At 46.6% G+C, this 20,000-nt stretch overlaps 1 long non-coding RNA gene across 1 annotated transcript; it reads right to left on the minus strand.

Moving 5' to 3' along the window:
- Nucleotides 1-1,146: 1,146 nt before the first annotated feature.
- On the minus strand, nucleotides 1,147-3,247 carry LOC132459591 (uncharacterized). The gene is made up of 2 exons (XR_009526268.1): nucleotides 2,400-3,247; nucleotides 1,147-2,053 (listed from the first exon to the last, which is right to left on the minus strand). It is a non-coding gene; the product is annotated as an uncharacterized LOC132459591 (long non-coding RNA).
- Nucleotides 3,248-20,000: the final 16,753 nt, after the last annotated feature.

Here is a 20,000-nt window from a genome sequence, read left to right on the forward strand (position 1 = left end):
TAAATGAATTCCCAGAAGATCGGGTTGAGGAAGGAAATCCCCCCCCGCGTGTTTCCGCACGGATTGCAAAACAAACTAATCGCCTCTCCCGCTTTCTCATTCAAACGAGCTTCACCTCTGCCCAATCGTATCCTCCGTAGGGGAACAGAGAGCCCGGTCTGACCGGCAGCCAACACACATCCACCGGCAGATTCAGACACCAGGCTCGTCAAAACGACTGCACCCCCAGCCGACCGCCGCCGTGTCCTCGAGACCCGCCAACCTGCAGCCCACCGGCGGGTAGCGCACCGCGGGACCTCTCCGTGTGGCTACGGCATAAACCAACCGCTCAGGGTCCCCCAGCCTCGCTGGCCTGTGGCCTCGATGAGGGAAACAGGTGCCCCACTGGAATCGAACCGGCGGCCATGTTGCTAACCTCCGAGGGCAAAGGGGAACCCGACCCGTGGTCGCCCGGGACCACCTCCACGCCCGGGACCACCTCCACGCCCGGGACCACCTCCACGCCCGGGACCACCCCCACGCCCGGGACCACCCCCACGCCCGGGACCACCTCCACGCCCGGGACCACCTCCACGCCCGGGACCACCTCCACGCCCGGGACCACCTCCACGCCCGGGACCACCTCCGCGCCCGGGACCACCTTCACGCCCGGGACCCCATAACCTCGACTCCGGGACCCCACGGCCCCAGCCTCAATGCGCTGAGACACGTCAAACCGATGATAGCATCATCTGACCCCCCCCCTCCTCCCCCTTCTGTGCTCACTGGCCATGCTCCCTACTGGGACTGTTGTTGAAATCGAACGCAATCTATTGTAGGCCATCGAAGTACTTGACACAGTTACCTCTCCAACAATAGGACGTTTGGGAGGCCTACATGACCTCTCCTCGATAGTGTTTACGAGTCTGTGTGTGTATGTGTGTGTGTGTGTGTGTCTGTGTGTGTGTGTGTGTGTGTGTGTGTGTGCGTGTGTGTGTGAGTGTGTGTATGTGTGCGTGTGTTCAAAGGACAGTGCTATGTCAGAGTTGATTTATACAATTGTCCACACGGAGTCTGATTTTAATTAATTTGACCTACAAAGTACATGCCTGGACGAGTCGTTTGGTTCACAGGTGCAGAGAGAGGCCTTTATCTGTTACACTGGATTAGGTGTGTGTGTGTGTGTGTGTGTGTGTGTGTGTGTGTGTGTGTGTGTGTGTGTGTGTGTGTGTGTGTGTGTGTGTGTGTGTGTGTGTGTGTGTGTGTGTGTGTGTGTGTGTGTGTGTGTGTGTGTGTGTGTGTGTGTGCATGAATAGACATATTCCATCTGCTATATTGCTCAGTGACTGTGTATTGATTGTGGTTTTTATGCTTTCAATTTGTATTAGGGGTAAACGTATTAAAGGTGCCCCACAAAGAAAGATGTTCAATTGCTTCTATTCAGTTACAAAGCTTTTCTAACATTGAACAATAATATTAGAGCCAAATCTAATGTTAAAAGGCTAAGATACGAACTTGGCTTTCCATTACCAATCAGGTCAGTAACGACCAAATCCAAACCTCTCCATTGAATATGTTGTTTTAGCGCGGACTTGACTTCGGCGCCAACAAGCGCGTCTCCGTGTTTTACATAACATTTCCCTTGCTTATATTCCGTAAAGTATACGATAACAGCAATCGATACCATTAGCTAACACTCTCTGGGTGGCCACCTGCGCACTGGGGAAAGCATCAGAACACGAACAGGTCCCTAAACCCCGCGGCCAGCCAGCCTCCATGTGTCAAAAGAAAATAGCAAAGAATAGGAGAACAGAGGAGTGACGCCTGCCTAGCTACCAGTCCTCCCTCTGCGCGTTGGGTTCCTCTCGTTACCGACTCATTATCAGTACATTATTGGCACGGATCCATTTCATCAGTGAACTCTAGCATGGGGCACCGTGCTGGCTATGAGACATGAGAGTGTGAGAGCACAGGCAGAAAGGGCGGTATAGATCCATACCGTCCCTGGTATTCCGGCAGCATGTAACTCAAACATCAGCCTGGGCGCTTGCGGGCAGTTTTGTTCTATGAAAAACTGAGAGGAAATACGGTAGAAAAAAAAAGACACATTGGTTTGAGACTTTTGCAACATGCAGGGGCTCTGCTGTTTCAACGACAGCACGCAGAACTTGTGTGTCTTTTAGTTTTTTGTGCAGAAATCAAACTGTAGGAACACGGTGGAGCGCGATCACAGATGGGTGGAGGTGTCGTGAGGCAGGTCGCTGCAACTTGCGTTTATAATCAGAGTTTGAGCCTGTCTGTGCAATCGCAACTACAAGCGTTTTAATTTAATGTAAATGCGAGGCGACCATGTAGGTTACAGTGTGTGGTGCGGATAACGCTACAGATACAGGTGAGCAATGTGAGGTAAAGAGACCTACCTTGTTGGCGTGATAATAGTCCAAGGAGCTGAGACAACTCGGGTCAGCGGGTAAAGAGCATGAACCCACACTTCCAGGGTGTGCAGGATAAAATCTCACGTCCATTTCAGGATGCACAAGACTGAAGGCATGAAATCAGTGGCAGTGTCTTGGACTCTCTGCGGTTGAACCTTTGAAACGAAAAAAAAAGGCCAGCGAGGGAGAGCAGAAATAAGCAAAAGTGGGTTGAGTTTTGATCGGCACACTTTCCCTTCACATCCGTCCGCGGCCGAAGTTCGGCACCAACTCTGGAGATGCTGCGCAGTTCTCCTCGGAGCCCCTGCACCACTACCACTTTCGGGATGGGAACCGTTTGTTGGAGCGCTGTTTGCGGAGCGAGAGCGGTCGCAAAACTACATGGACATGCACGTGTTTTGTAAAATTATTCCGTTGTTCCAGGACCAAACAAGCAAAACATTGAACTTTGATTCCCTCTTAATGTCGTTTTTTTAAAAGGTTGAACGCAACGCCGCACATTCACAGCCTCTGTTGCTCTTCCACTGCTCTCAGTACTCCATAGGCTTTGTTATGGAGGTGCATATTCGTGCATTGGTTCCAGGACAGAAGTGGTTCGTGTGCTCTTCCCTTATGCCATGCGACCTCTGCCGATAATAAACTGAAAAGAGGAACGACCGGAGAAAGGGGGAGGGGAGATCGGTGGCTGCCTTGGCAACCGCTTTCCTTTATGCAACTGCGCGCTTCTGATTAGCTGGAGATGCACTAGTGTGCACGGCTGTGCACGGTGTGCACGGCTGTGCATTATCAAGCGCGCACTGCCTCTATCAGCTCCTCAAAGAGCTTGCATTCGGGATATTGTGCCGGGAAAAACGAGAGGAGGGTTTGCCAGCCGCCTGTAGTTAAAACATGCTGTTATATATATTTTATAATTTGGCTAAACCTGTGGTTTTTGAATGCTTAAAGCAACGATTATCTAGATTCCATTTCAGTCTTTATTAACAGCGATGCTAAAATCAGTCACGTTGATATCTTGGCCCTATAACCTAAATGCAAGTGAACATGTCCAACTTTGTTATTTCGGCACGTGGTTTCATCCGAGTTTTTTATATGATCTGTTTATGAATGAACACAATAACATGACTTCACTCCAATTACACCGAGGATGGCTTTGTGTGCTCTTGCAGGCTTATGATTACATCGCTCTGCTTTGACCACAATGGATTAAAGAGGCTTATAATGGAAAATAATGGGAAAGCACATGCATTAAACCTATACCAAATAACATCATCTTGATCATTCCCCTTAATCCAATCCCATATCGATGAAATACACTCCCCCCGTAAAAGCTTTTTATATTTTTTTTCAGAGGCCTAAGGTACATGGTGGGACTTTATCTTTTTGTTTTTCCACACAGTTGCAAATGCATATCTGGGGACAGGGCGTGGCCAGGGCGACTCTGACAGCAGACTGAGGGTGATGGATGGCACCGGGCCACTCTGAGATGTGCAGGCACATCTGACGGTGGAATAGCCTATCTGGGAGGCTATTGTCTTTCAATCATGTCAAGACGCAAACTCGAGGAGTACAGCAGAGCCAGCCTTCTCAACCTGCACTCGGGGATCGGCCACAAACAGCCGACCGGCTACTGCTGGGTGGACGAATAAAGAACGGTCACATACACACGACCTGCTACCGTTGGGTGGGTTAAGAAAGAACCATCTCATACAGCCGACCAGCTTCTGCCGGATGGAGGAATACAGTGCTCCACCCTGTCAGCACCCATGGCTTCTTGTATTCGGTTTTATGGAATATTCGGCTGATCGATAATTATGACCACAGTGCTTTCAGCACGACATACTTGTATGCTTTCGTAACAAACGAAAGCATACAAGTATGTGACATCGTTAACATCACACCCATAGTGTGATGGTAGCGATTGTATGTGCTGGCCACTTGTTTCTATGAACATCCTTACTGTGCCGACTGCAATATGTTGTTGTTTCTCCTTCTTCAGACAAATGTACTTATTGTAAGTCGCATTGGGTAAAAGCGTCTGATATATGCCCTGAATGTAAATGTCAATGTTAGAGTCTACTGGTCTTTCTTGGCCGCATTCCCTCTCTGACGTCACCCTAACCCTAACCCTAACCCTAACCCTTACCCTAACCCTAACCCTAACCCTTACCCTTACCCTATGTATCAAACTAAAGAACACAACGGCGATGTCAGAGAGAGTTGGAACGCTCTCCTCGGCCGCGTTCCAACTCCAGCCCAGCGGTGTCTCGTCCCGGTTGTGTTTTGTTTTGTGTTCCCCTTAAACAGCCGAGCTCCCCTGTTCCACCCCAGCCCACCGGGGAGGGGGGGGGGGGGGGGGGGGGTTACTACGACACCTCCAGGGCCCATTACTCCCACCACCACCCCCCCCCCCCCCCCCCCCCCCCCAGCCGTCGAGGTACAGCCGTGTGTTATTGAAGCACGGTGGGCCGCTCCTGGTGGGTTGTGTCCTGCCTCATTTCCCAGTACCCCCTCAGCCACCACCGGCACTGCGAGGGTTAACTTGCTGGCTTGGTGCCATGGCTTCATGGGAATGGAATGTGGAGTGCTGTGTGTTCTGCCTTCCCAGCATCCCTCAGTGCCTGGGCACATGCTAATGATCAGTATTATTGAAGCACAATTGATGGGCAAGCAACCAAACAAGAGAAACTAATTACTGCTAAGGCTTTATTGTCCTTTAATTACTCAAGCTCTATGGCAATTAGTGCCCGCACAAAGACGCTAGCCTACTTTAATCCTAAATAAAAATGTTATGCGGATGAAAAAAAATGAAGGGGGAAATAAATGAATGGAGATGAAAGCACGGGGAGAATAATTTGTGTTTCCATTCAGGGGAGTTTGGGAAAAAAGGAGAGAATTAGGGGGTTGTCTCTGAGCTATAGGGGGGAGCACACAGGACGGAGCTACGGTGCACGGAGGACAAACACAGAAATTAAACAACAGATCAGAGGAACGGCCTGAGAGACCGTTAGCCAAAGGAAAAGAAGAATCAGTGGAATCATTAGAAACGCGATGACGTCATGAATTGTGTGAATGTAGGGGTGAATATTTCCAGTGGCAGGGCCGTCATAACCTGGTGCCGCTGTGTGAGCCATGCCTCATCCTTAATGTGCTGCTCTGCTGCAAACTGCATTCCTATGGGAGGCTTTAGTTGGGGGATGTGAAAATTATACCCATAATTCAACCATCCTCTCTCTCTCTCTCTCTCTCTCTCTCTCTCTCTCTCTCTCTCTCTCTCTCTCTCTCTCTCTCTCTCTCTCTCTCTCTCTCTCTCCCTCTCTCTCCCTCTCTCTCTCCCTCCCTCCCTCCCTCTCCCTCTCCCTCTCTCTCTCCCTCTCTCTCTCTCTCTCTCTCTCTCTCGTCTTTGCATGCATGCATCTCTCAATCGCCCTCTTAAACAGATTCATACATATATCGAGATTCTCATCACCTTTCTGCAATACCACTAGATAATTCTCAACGTTAAAGATGAACGATACCCCCATAACCTGAAACCTGAGCTAAAGTAAACCAAAGAGCAGTCATTTTGCCCAATTAGCGGTTGGCCCCGCGGTAGCCCTGGTTAGCACTCGTCCATAGAACAGAATCCCACATTAAACCCATCCATCCTTTACTACAGTATGCCTTTGAATCGAACAGGACACATGCAAAAACAGCGACAAACACAGCGACAGACCCACACAGCCCACGGGTGAGCATGTGCGCAGATAAACATGCAAAATACATTCACACGTATAAATTCAATTCAATTCTATTTGTATAGCCCTTAATCACCATTACAGTCTCAAAGGGCTTAACAGGCCAAATATTTATGACGCACAGACATACAAACACACGATAATACCACTGATTCAATAAAACCAGAGAGAAAACGTTTCCAAAATCATCTCTCCTGACTGAAAATATCCTTAATGAGGATTGTGTGATCGACTCCCGACTGAAACGGGGAGCAGGGAAACGTTTCCCTCTTCCAGTCTAATCCTGATGTGATAGGGTGTCCTAATGTTGATCTTGGGGCCCCTTAAGCATTTACAAAAACAAACCAGGAACCAGAACCCAAGGTCCCACTGTTACCTAAGGGGACGTGGAGGGCAGCAGTCTGGGTCAGTCTCTGACCTCTGACCTCTGACCCCAGGGCCAGGTCACGGACGGGGTCCGAGCCAGAGGGGGCATGGGAACCTGGGGGCCGACCCCAGTCAGTCAACAGTCTGGGGGACAAACACGGGGGCTGGGGCCAGGGTCCTCACACACCTTGTGTTGATTTAGTCACCTAATGGATTTAGACACATTTTATTGATTGGTTCTTTCAAAGTAAAAGCCATTGACGTTATTTTTCAGTCAATCCTGACATTTTATATTTGTAATATAATCATACAACTTAAAATACACATTTTTATTTTAGTCCAAGGATTTATGACTTGACTTCAGAGGTTACCGTGGCGACTTCATGGGACGACAGGAGCGTCCGCGGACAGAAACATGTCCCGACATGGCCCTTATATGTCGTCTCCTTCCTTACTGTTGTCTCCTCCACCGACGCCGGTGTCCTCCGGTCCTCTGTTAGCGCCCGCCGCGGGCACGGAGATCATGACCTACATTACCCAGAGGTCAACAGCAGCTTTCGCTACTCAATCGCGGCACAAGCTGGCGAAGGACTTTAAGCCTTTGACATTTGAACCGTTAAAAGATTATGTCCATGTGTGGGCCGGCTGCATAAATCCCATCCCTGGTAAATACTGCCCTCTCGGCTCGGTACAGCGGCAAGTATGTGTGCTGTTGGAACCACCTTCAAGTGTTAATCGTGGAGATTATCGTGTTAAAAATAGACGGTTTTACACTTTACACGCTGCCATTGTTGTTGTGAGACAGTTGTGTGTGTGTGACGTAGGCACTGCTGTAACAGCCTGCATACCATTTCATTTAATTTACGATTGAATTGAAACCGCCAGGGACAAGAATTAAGGATATCTTCAAGGAGGATTTAACATTAATGTGTTCCCTTTAGAAATAAACTCAGGACTCGACGAGCGAACGAAACGAGGTGCAATCTTCAGACCCCTCCGAAGTACAAAGAAAATCACCAGCGTGTCGATTTTTATCTCGACTCTGTTCAAAAAAACAGATAGACTTTTACCTCAACGCTCCTGGGCTGTTTATTTAATTGTTATCTAGATTAGGTTACTTATTATTAGGAGAAGAAGAAGTGGAAAGGAGCTAAATTGTCAGTCTGACCACGTTTTCGTTTAGCACTCATCTCTAGGAAATTCAAGAGTGTCCTCTAATTGCGTATAGAGTTTCAGCGAGCGCTTGGCCAAGAGTGTATTACTGCAGCCTGCTGGATGTTAGTTCAATGTTGTTTTTTTCCACTATTTTAAATAGCAAGAGACGCACAAACGGTCATGTCAAGTGGATGTGCCCTATTTTGAAAACACAATTTTTTTATCAGCTAAAACATGAAATTGTAGTATGGTGTTTGTACCAAATGTTCATTTTAGAGATGAGTAATTTAACCCAACACCTTCTCTGGTGCACATGTTTTGTCAACGTGGAGCAAAACGCCCCCCTTCTCCATCCTCGTTCATTATCATCTTTTAAAAAACAGGGCATCCTTTTCTCCCGAAAAGGCAGCTGCCATTTCGTTGTGAAAGAAGATTGCCGTGGAACCATCGCTCATTCTGTGATGGAGAAAGAGGAGCATATACTAATGTCCTTTTCGCAGACAAACCATCATGAGTCATTTTCAATTCCCAACTTTTATACCCAGACGAAGAGCTGGAGTTTATGAGGCCTGTCTCCCTGTCCACACCGAGTTAAACAGTAGACCTACTCGACTATGACTGCCCCACTTTTAACCATCTATATCTTAACGAAAAGATTAGAAAGTTTCTATAGATTAGTGCAAAGCGATCCCAATAGACGCTATCCATGTCCTATAAATTCAAAACATCCGGCTACAATCATGCATCGTGCTAAATCAGCTGCCTGCATTTCATCCGGAGATCAATTCGAGCTCGCTTGACCCTTGCCGGCTGAAGGATGATACCGGAACAAATCCTAGAAGACAGAGCGACTTTTCAAATGGTTCGGATAGCAATCGCTGCTGGGGAGGGAAACCGAAAGGTGTGTTTAGTGTTCGGTTCAATGTGTGAGATCTGGGATTTCTATTAGGCCTGCACTTTATCTGAAGTGCCCGTATTCTGAGAGCTGACCTATCTATTTGCTATCTGTGCTATATAGGCTATGTAGAGGACTGTATAGTGTTATGTCAGTGTTGAACTATTCATGTGTGTATATATTATTCACATATAAAAGATGAAATAAAAGGGAGTTTTTGTTTCGCTAGCTTGTGTGGGATATCGGTTTATTCAATATCTAAGATTGACCAAGAAATTTGAAAATAATACAGGTTCTAATAAAACACATCGACATAGGTTTGTGAATGTATCTTATTTGAACAAGAAGTGAGTTCACAAAGTTTGACGAGGCTGCGATCAAAACTTTCTGTGGAATTTCGTTGTCAAAAATAACAAAAGCAAACTGTAAATACCTCAAAGTATACGTAAGTGCGGTGCTTGAATTAAAGGGCTCATTGAATCCGTTGTGAGAAGAACGTCCACATTAGATGGAACTAGAAAGAGGAACTCATCATAAGGTCAAGAAGTGTGACGCAGACGAGGGCAAACCAAATAAATTAATAACGCACTATGGAATATCAAGTGGACGTTCAAACTCAATAACATTTATGAATCGAAAAATAATCAATGTTTAAAGAAACACTCTGCTGTTTCTTTTCTCTGAAGGACAGGCCATTTGACTAGTCTTATGGAAAGCCGCACAGCCTTCTGAACAAACAGACAAAGCGCTTTCATTAACCACACGCGTTAATTTCTATATTCAGAAACGAGAAGAATCTGTGTGCGCTTGAGGGTCACTCAGGAAATCACTGAAATTAGTATCAGACGGGTAAAGAAGATTCACGTTCGCGACCACAGCGGTCTGCTCCTTGCACTACTTTTGTTTGCGTTGTTGCTGCTTTCTTCGAAAGGACCGATGCCCGCGAGACCTCTGGTATCGCGTTTAAAAATCGGTTTAAAAAATTCTCAAAACAAAAGTATTTTCTTCAAGTATAATTATTTACAATTTCAAACACAAATTATATTAACTAAAAAAAATCATGGGCAATATGGACATCTTCTCATTTTCCTGCCGTCTCATCAAAAGAACAAAAATTCTCAAAACAAAAGTATTTTCTTCAAGTATAATTATTTACAATTTCAAACACAAATTATATTAACTAAAAAATATCATGGACAATATGGACATCTACTCATTTTCCTGCCGTCTCATCAAAAGAACACGCGATACCTCTGGTATCACAGACCGTTGTAATGTGACTCTGTTATTGTTTTTGAGAGCAGGGAAGGAGCTCTGATTGTCCGATAGGATATGTAGGCTAAAGAAAACGTGGGTCGAATGTCGATGCGGACCTCATTGAATTGACTATTCCACCTAGCATCACAACTCTTCCACCTAGCATCACAACTCTTCCACCTAGCATCACATCTCTTCCCCCTAGCTTCTAATCTCACCCTACATTGTAGACATTGTCTCTCCTTAAAGTCGCTGTAGGTATGAATTATAAGGTGTAATTTAAACACTGTCCTGTTGACTGTGCCGAAGGGGTTCACCTTTTCCCCCGAAAAATAACAGGAAGATGGACGCGGTATTCTGGGAGTCCCAGGATTTCCTTTTTTTTTGCTTCAGCAGTCAGAATTGCATTGGTCATATTTCAAGCAACACTTAATTCAACGAGATGAACTGCACATAAACCTATGGGTTTGGCCCCCTGTTTTCTGTGGTGTATTATTTAGTGGTATTAATTATGATTGAGGAAAAAGAACACAATTGATGTTTTACAACATTAGAATATACATAACATCCACTCTGCATGCAGCTTGAACTTGGCGATCACTGCGAGGAATATGAAATGTCAGTTTGAGATTTGTTCTGATCTTTCTGCTGAGATCTGCCTCACAGGAAGTGATATTTGATCATTCCTCATCGAAGTCTAAAAACAAACCGAATCTGAGACGGACTGCGTTCTGTTGGTGGCGGTTCGTGTGCGAGCCTCCTGTTACAGCCAGGCTACGTTAGGTAGAGTTATGAAGAACTCAACGTTAACAGAACATGTCTTCATTTCGACTTCAGCATCTCAAACCCCTGACAGAATCCAGCGGGTTAAATATAGATCACTCCCAGAGGCCTGCATGGCGTGCATAATGCGCAGAAATGCAAATCGACTCACTACACGTTTTAAGATCAGGGCAGGCCTACTATAGTACTCTGCATTATAGCAACATAATAGCTTAGCCTATGAAACATACATTAAGTGCTTTGGTCGGACAGGGAGCAATCCCACAAGCTGTCTGTGCTCTGAAAGTATGCAGCTTTGTGTTTATCACAGTAAGCTTTAGGAGGTTTACCCGCGCACACAGCTGTTGCATAGGTTTTAAGAAAGTAAACTGTGGGTCGACATATTTTCTTAAAGGTCCCATGACATGCTATTTTATGTATTCTATAATATAGGTATTAGTGGGCAACTAACATAGTATTCAAAGACGTTCCCGAAATTCAGCCGTGGTGCAGAGTTACAGCCACTCCGAGCCAGTCGCACATTGAGCTTCCCCCAAATGCGCTGTTTTGGTGTCTGTAGCTTTAATGCAAATGAGGAGGAGCGAGGCGGGTCAAGGAGGAGGGTGGGGGTGTGGCCCTGAGCAGCTTGCAGCCACGGTACCATGCGCTCTGTTTACAGTGGATGTATCGCAATGGCGAGGCGCACACAGCCTTTAGCCGTGTTCTGTAAATATTCTAGAACACACGGGAGTCCTGGAGCTCTATATCTAAATATTATCATATAGCCTACATAGATATCTATATAATATAATATATATTATCACGGCCAAAAGCTGTGTGAGCCGATATTATGAATCTCAAACGACCGCGTTGGGTTCTCCGACGTTCCTGGTTCTTCAACGTCCTCATCAATGTGAAGTAGACTGAACTGCGACAAGGAGGAGAAAGGGATCGTTGCCGGGCAGCGCTTAGGCACCTCCGCCTCCAGCGGTGGTCCCTCAGCGGGTCTCAAGCTGGAGACATTCGCCGCCAACAATCCCTTTCTCTTCCATGTCGTGGTTCATGTTCTTGAGGGAGTCAAAGCCAAAGTTCCTTCCCCCCAATTCATTCTCAACCTTGGCTGAGATAACCCCCAATACGAGTCTCGTTGTAGAAATACCAGAGACGAGAGTCCGACAGAACCGTTATCCAAATAACAAGGAAGTGTACAACACTTGCGTTACAGTCCTGGAGCTCTATATCTAAATAATATCATATAATGCATAGAAATCTATATAATTTAATACATATTATCACGGCCAAAAGCTGTGTGCGCCTCCAGACGATAGTATGAATCACAAACGACTTTGTCGGGTTCTGCGACGTCTCTGGTTCTTCCACTTTCACATCAACCTGAAGTCGACTGAACCGCGCGCTGCCTGCTGCCGGCTGCCCGCTGCCGGCTGCCCGCTGCCGGCTGCCGGCTGCCGGCTGCCCGCTGCCGGGCGATGGTGCCTCGCGGCAACCGGCGGCATGTCGCAGTTCATGTACTTCAGCGAGTCAAAGCCAAAGTTCCTTTCCCCCAATTCCTTCTCAACCATGGCTCAGATAACCCCCACAACAGTCTCGTTGTGGAAAATACAAGACACGTCAAAGAACCGACAAGAAACACTTGAGTTACAGTGTGTGTATTCACACACACACACACACACACACACACACACACACACACACACACACATACACACACACACACACACACACACACACACACACACACACACACACACACACACACACACACACACACACACACACACACACACACACACACACACACGTGGTGCTCGCACGGTCGAGTCTCATTGGCGGGCCAACGTCTCTGGGCGGGCCAGGCAGAGTAAGGGGAGGAGCTGAGATTCTTGGTGACGTCATAAATACAGCCTCCGTTTTTTCATAGGCGAGCAGAACATCTAGTGCTCGTTTTACACCAAACGCAAGTTTTAGCCATTGGGGGACCATAGGCAGGCTAGGGGAACTCATATTTATGTTAGAAAACCTCATAAAGTGAGATTTTCACCAATATGTTCTAAATGGGGAAAAAATATTATGTTTTTCTCACTTTCCTGTAATCATATCCCTCGGAAAACAGAAATGATTTGGAAGGGTAAATGTCCGGAATCGCGTTTCTCGGGATTGAACTCTAAGAACGCTCCTGGCTAATTTCCGACCAATCAGCGGATCTCTTCCCTGATTGGTTTGGGGATTCCATCTTGCCTGTCAATCACATGCGGGGCACGCAGCATTATAATCGCTCCACCACACAGAGCTGCGTGAATGCAGTACTTCAGAGAAATGAAGGGAGGGAGGGACTTTAATCTTTTTGTGTTGTTGTTATCTTTAAGCTCTCTCTCTCTCTCTCTCTCTCTCTCTCTCTCTCTCTCTCTCTCTCATTCTGAACACCTCTTTAGCCACACTGGAACGTCAGCACTGAATCGGAGAGGAAGCTGCATTCAAATAGTGTTGTTGTTGTTTAGTGCTGGTGTCACTTTAGAGATTAGGGATTAGAGTTTCATCGATGCTACTCTACATGTCAACACTATTGTACATGAATGCAATCGATTGTCTAACGCGGTTCTTTGAAAGCGCCGATTGGACGGTGAGTTCAGCCTCTGCCGTCGGACGAAGAGCCGTGGAGACGAGCTGCTTGTCAAGTACAACAAACGTGTGAATAAAATATGGCGACAGGGGATTTGTAGTTCAATGCATTTCGGGTACAACAATATCCTTTTAAGAGGAATATAACTTAGGATGTTTCATTCTCCGTTCTTTTTTCATTTGTTCTTTCTCTCTCTCCCTCTTCTCTCTTCTTTTTCCATAATGCACATTACACAGTACACAGTACTTGCCTAATGTATACACACACTTACACACATGTGCATGCACACACACACACACACACACACACACACACACACACACACACACACACACACACACACACACACACACACACACACACACACACACACACACACACACACACACACAGACGCACTCACACATGCACACACTCTGCAAGAAACACATTTTCAAGGGTGAGAGAATCTAGCAATGCCATTACCACTGAACACACTGGCTCCGGGAGAGAGAAAATCGCAGGGGGAGGGAGAGGGTGAGAGGGGAGGGGGGGCGGAGGGAGGGGGGGGGGCTAGGGAGAGGAGGAGGAGAGAGAGGAGGTGAGGGGGAGGGGGGATCCATCAGATTTGATGGTGTGGCGATGTAGATAATGTTCACTCTCTCAGCACCGGCTCGGTGAAGAGAACCACGAACACCTCGCCTCCGCACCTCTGTTTGGGCTCGACGCAGACGCATGGTGCATGGTGTATGGTGCGTGTGTGTGCGTGTGTGTGTGTGTGCGTGTGTGTGTGTGTGCCTGTGTGCGTGTTGGGCGAATATTGATCCCGAGCGGCATGCAGCGGCAAAAGGACGACGTTCAGAGCGCCGCACTGGTCGGGATCAGACCCCCCCCTCGACTCTGATTCAAAACGTATCGCGTTTGAATGATGGTTTCAAATGTGTTTGTGTCCAGAGGGGGGCTCTTCAGACGAGAGGCTTCACACTGGACAGCGGCGAGGGCCCCCCCCCCCCCCCCCAACCCTCTGTCTGGTCCCTCCACCTATCAAACAGATGGGCCCACACAATCATATTATCCGGCAATAAAACTCACTCTCCATAAAAATAGAACCCCGACCAAGGCTAGTGCCCGGACCGGTTGGTGTGACGGAGGACACAGCCCGGACCGGTTGGTGTGACGGAGGACACAGCCCGGACCGGTTGGTGTGACGGAGGACACAGCCCGGACCGGTTGGTGTGACGGAGGACACAGCCCGGACCGGTTGGTGTGACGGAGGACACAGCCCGGACCGGTTGGTGTGACGGAGGACACAGCCCGGACCGGTTGGTGTGACGGAGGACACAGCCCGGACCGGTGGATATGACGGAGGAAGCCTCCTCTCCGAACCGCTGCCGGTTTTTTCGTATGTTTTGCAGAAATACAGCACAAAGACTGGCACACAAAAAAAGAAAAAACCAAAGAACGGCAAAAAAAAAAAAAGGGACGGTGCTACGGTAATTTGCGGCACAGAAACACTGGAAAACAAATGTGTTGAGGAAATGTAGATGGGCTTTAAGGTCTGAAAGCCACAGCTGCTTGGCAAGCAGAAGCTGGCTGCTTTTGTCTTTTATCTTCTTCTGTAATGCGCACAGGTGCTGCTTAATTCAATTGCAGAACGTTGCCATGGTTTTACATTAATATATTTCCATGTTACCATTACGACTGTTGTCATGGAGATGATAGGACCTATTTGAACTGAAAGCAGAGATGGTTTGTATTAGGTTACTGCACTCGGCATTACCGCTAGCTCTCTCTCTCTCTCTCTCCTTGGTCGTTTTCTCTCTCTCTCTCTCTCTCTCTCCTTGGTCGTTCTCTCTCTCTCTCTCTCTCTCTCTCTCTCTCTCTCTCTCCTTGGTCGTTCACTCTCTCTCTCTCTCCCTCTCTCTCTCTCTCTCTCTCTCCACCCCTCTCTCTCTCTCTCTCCACCCCTCTCTCTCTCTCTCTCTCTCTCTCTCTCTCTCTCTCTCTCTCTCTCTCTCTCTCTCTCTCTCTCTCTCCTTGGTCGTTCACTCTCTCTCTCTCTCTCTCTCTCTCTCTCTCTCTCTCTCTCTCTCTCCACCCCTCTCTCTCTCTCTCTCCACCCCTCTCTCTCTCTCTCTCTCTCTCTCTCTCTCTCTCTCTCTCTCTCTGGTCACATGGTAGCCAGCTAGATTTAAGGCTTGACTTCACTGTTCATTTTCTTATACTGGGCGTAATTCTGGAACAGAGGACGCATTTCAATCATACCTTGTAGCCTAGACTTACAGGGAGGGGAGGGTGTGTGTGTGTGTGTGTGTGTGTGTGTGTGTGTGTGTTTGGGGGGGGGTGGTGTTAGTGGTCCACTCACAACACGCAATGCCTTCTGACACACAAATCCTACATCCCAGCTCTAAAAAGTCTAAGAAGTGTATCATGACATTGAGATTCATTTTCGCAAATGTATTATTTATTTCTTCATTTCTTTATTTATCTTTTGGTGTGTCATTTATTATTGAGACATTGTCCCCCCCCCCCCCCTCCCCCCCCCCCCCCTCCCCCCGGGTGATGAAGGACCAGAGATCCCCAGAGGTGAGGAGGAAAAGCCACAAACTAATCAGGTGCAGAGGTCGCGGAGAACAGGAAATGGAGTTTGCTCAGAATCCAAACCCCTGATGTAAAAGGCTTGCATGCGTTCTCTATTTCTGCTCCCCCCCCCCCCCCCCTCTTCCATTTTTGTTCCTCTTTTGAACATACTTCTAACATCTAATCGAGACACAGTTATACCAATTAAAGTAATAGCATACTTTCATAAAATCAATACTACTCCCAGGACCCATAATTGCTTCTTTCAATCAATTTGATGCATTTTCCAGAACCAAAGGCAATGCAGGGGTATTCAATTTACTGAAGCATAGAAAAGTTGATGGAAAGCTTGTATTGGCTATTAAGGCATTGGTTGTTTTGCTCGTCTTAAGAACGCCGCAGGAATATCTTTGGAGGGACATTCAAAGTCACCTTGTTATCTCCTGATTTTGTTTACAATCTCACCTCGGTCATTATGTAAAAAGCCGGAGAGAAACGTATTAATACATTGGCCCATTGGTGAAATGAGATGTGAAAATGCATTAGGTTACACGATAGCATTGTTAAAGAAAAACACACCACTTTGGTTTGTGATAATGAATTCCTACGGCGACACATTCTGCACATCAGTGGCCTGAGAGCGCAGAGGACGAGATGCACACTCACACAGACGGACGGATGGACAGAAGACAGAATAAGGACAGACGGAACGAGACTGTGAAAAAAGGCGGAGTAGAAATATATGATACACAGATGATACACACAGATACACGGACACACGTATCGGATACACACACACACACAAACTCAGATACAAACACACACAGACACACACACACAAACTCAGATACAAACACACCACACTCAGATACAAACACACAAACACAGATACAAACACACACAGACACACACACACACACACAAAAACTCAGATACACACACAAACACAGATACAAACACACACACACACACACACACAAACTCAGATACAAACACACCACACTCAGATACAAACACACAAACTCAGATACAAACACACACAGACACACACACACACACACAAAAACTCAGATACACACACAAACACAGATACAAACACACACAGATACACACACACACAGATACACACACAAACACACACACACACACACACACACAGATACACACACAAACACAGATACAAACACACACAGACACACACACACACACACTAAGATACACAACCACACACACACACACACACACACACACACACCACACACACACACACACACACACACACACACACACACACAGGAACACACACAAACACACACACCCAGATACACACACACAGATCCACACACACACACTCAGATCCACACGTGCATACACAGACACACACACACACATGCACACACACAGATACACACACACACACACACACACGTACACTCACAGACACACACTTTTGTAAAAGGTCCACAACAGCACTTTAAGCGGGCCGGCTCTGTCTGAAAACACTGATCCATCAGCAGACCAGCCGAGGAGTGCGGCGACCTACATTCAGCTGCACTAACTGGCTGTACGCTCTTCGTTAAACCTTCCCCAAATTCCTCGATGTACTTCAGTACAGGCCCCTCCTTCTCCGAGACGAGGAGGAAGAAATGACGCATCTCCGTTCCTCCATCTCGTTTCGCCTCTGCTTATTCTTGCTTTTTTGCATCGTCGGTTTACATCTCTCTTCCTCACACACAAACACACACACACACGCGCACACGCACACACAAACACATCCTTGTTTTTGCCGTTTTTTTTTACTTCATCATTCATCTTTGGTTTCATTTGTTTTCCCTCTTCGTATTCATTCATTTCACTCTCTGCTGATAACCGAACCTCTGTGATGTCAGACGAGGCATTCTGCTGTTCTCAAGCAAACGCGATGTGACATGGGTGATCCTCTGCCGCGTTCCGACGCTTCAGTGCGGACTCGGAGAAACGTCACAAATGTTTTAGTCACGGCAGGGCGGACTTAATTAGCCTACTCTCTAGACTTGCCCGGAACTCACTGCGCCTCCCCTTCTCAAGCCACAGAGACGAGTCCGCTGACTCAATTATTACAGTCAACAGGATTGGAAATATACACAATAAATTCAAAATCTTCTAGATTATTTTATCTTTATGTTTATTTTTTAATTCATGGCATCAAAATCATGAAAAAGGAAAGACTATTCCGATAAATGAGGCCAACTAGACACAACTAATAACAGCATCTAGTTTCCCGATGCATGGTTCCCATAGCAACCAGGGCCACAGCATCAGGACCGCGCGTGTGTTTCAGATGGAGAGGACTGTACTGTAGTCACAGATAGCATCCTTCCTAACAGACGTAGAATGATCACAATGTTTACAAGTAGCATAGATTGTGCCGGCGCAGTAAAACTAAACCTGTTGACGCCGGAATTTTCCAGAAAGTGTCTCTTCTTTGGAGATGCTAAATTGTATGTATATATATATTTTGTAACTCTTTATTCTCAAATTGACACGTCTCATTGTAAACTCTGTTCAGCTGTTTTCAGTGAATAAACCTTTGCTACCTCCACAACACAACACGATCCATCGCAGTGCTGTTAAGAGAACGTATGACACAAACGATGGGAGGTCAACAGTATTTAAACATTTCTCATTGAGACCTCTAGCCTCTTTTTCAAGGGAGCCCTGACATACAGACATATAGATATTGCACGAAACGTACAAACAGAGCATGTATACATTGCACAAAATTTGACGAAACGCAAAAATAGAGCACAGAAAAGACAGGTTTAACATAACATACATAACGCTGGGAAGGTGAAATTACAAAAAACAGGTAAGACAAAGCAACAGATAACGCACAAAAAAACACACCTGAAACACACTGAAAGGTGTGTTAGTGAAAGCATTTACAACTGTCAGATCTAAGGTGTTTGGCTAATTTTTTTAAATGGTTAAGAGGAATAGCAACAGATAACTTTAAGGGGTAGTTCGAATTTGGACATAGGGCCTGATTCCCAAGTTAGCCTTGGTGTTCTTTATCATTGGAGTCAGTTTTCAACACATTTCATTCAGTCCTTCTAGTTGCAGAGTTTGCTCGTGCTAGGCTAGCGCACGGCAACGGGCAATACTAGCCTGCTAATAAAGCAGTCTTACCCACTCCACAGTACACCCGAGGCAAATCAACTAAAACGCCAGACTGTCGATGTAAAAGTCTGTCTCAGCAGCAGTGTAATATTCCTGGTAGTAGGCTACGGCAGCGGCGGACTGATACCTAGGTTACTGGCTCTATAATAGTTTTTTTACCTGCCGCTGTCATTGCTACAGACGCAGAGTACAGTGCACGAAGGAATTGTATTAGCCTATTCAATAAACAAGATATGGCCACGTTTGGAGGACTTAGCGATGCGTCTGCTTTATGCTATATTATGAAAGGGGCAAGCTTTATTAGCTAGAGTAGCCCACCAAAAGTTATCACCTGTTCATCAGTGGCTGTTGGTGCATCTGAAAAGACGGATGGCACCGCATTCGTTTTCATTGATATCTTGCTCTTTAGATTGCGGGGTTTCTCGAAGTCGTCCGGTCTGAAATGACCGCTACAAATTTTCCATTTTCGAGCAGTTTCCGCCGGTGTGTGTCCAAGCCAGCAGCAACAAGCCACAGTTGAGTCCTTTCTGGATCTCGCACTGGAAATTGGTTGAAAACTTTGTGGTGCCCATCTGTAGCGTTTATTTGTACTATTGCTAAATGCACACTGAACCACCGTGTTGCCTAGTCGTTCGTTTCCGCTTCTGTCCCACACTTCTCTGTTTACTTTCTACTGTAGTGATTCGGTTACACAACTAACCAGGGCAAGTATAATTCCGCTGCTGCTGAGAAAGTAGTCCCTCAAAATGCAATGATTCATGCGATGCGAGGTTAGTTTTGTTTCTAACATTATTCTATCAACACAGAAATGTTTTATTACCAGGCTAGTATTGCCCGTTGCCGTGCGCTAGCCTAACTTGGCCGTGTGCACACGGCCTAACTTGGGAATCAGGCCCTATGTCCAAAATTCCGAACTACCCCTTTAGGATCTTTTCTTTCCTCTCCGTAGCATCCCTCTCCTCCGTTCACTTTTAAACACATGAATAATAATTCACAATCACTGAGGAGCCCCACCTCGCCAGCCCGCCGCCGTATCGCGGTGCGGAGACGACCGGAGGGGA

Source organism: Gadus macrocephalus, chromosome 1, assembly GCF_031168955.1.
Source record: "Gadus macrocephalus chromosome 1, ASM3116895v1".
In the NCBI taxonomy this organism is placed as follows: Eukaryota; Metazoa; Chordata; class Actinopteri; order Gadiformes; family Gadidae; genus Gadus; species Gadus macrocephalus.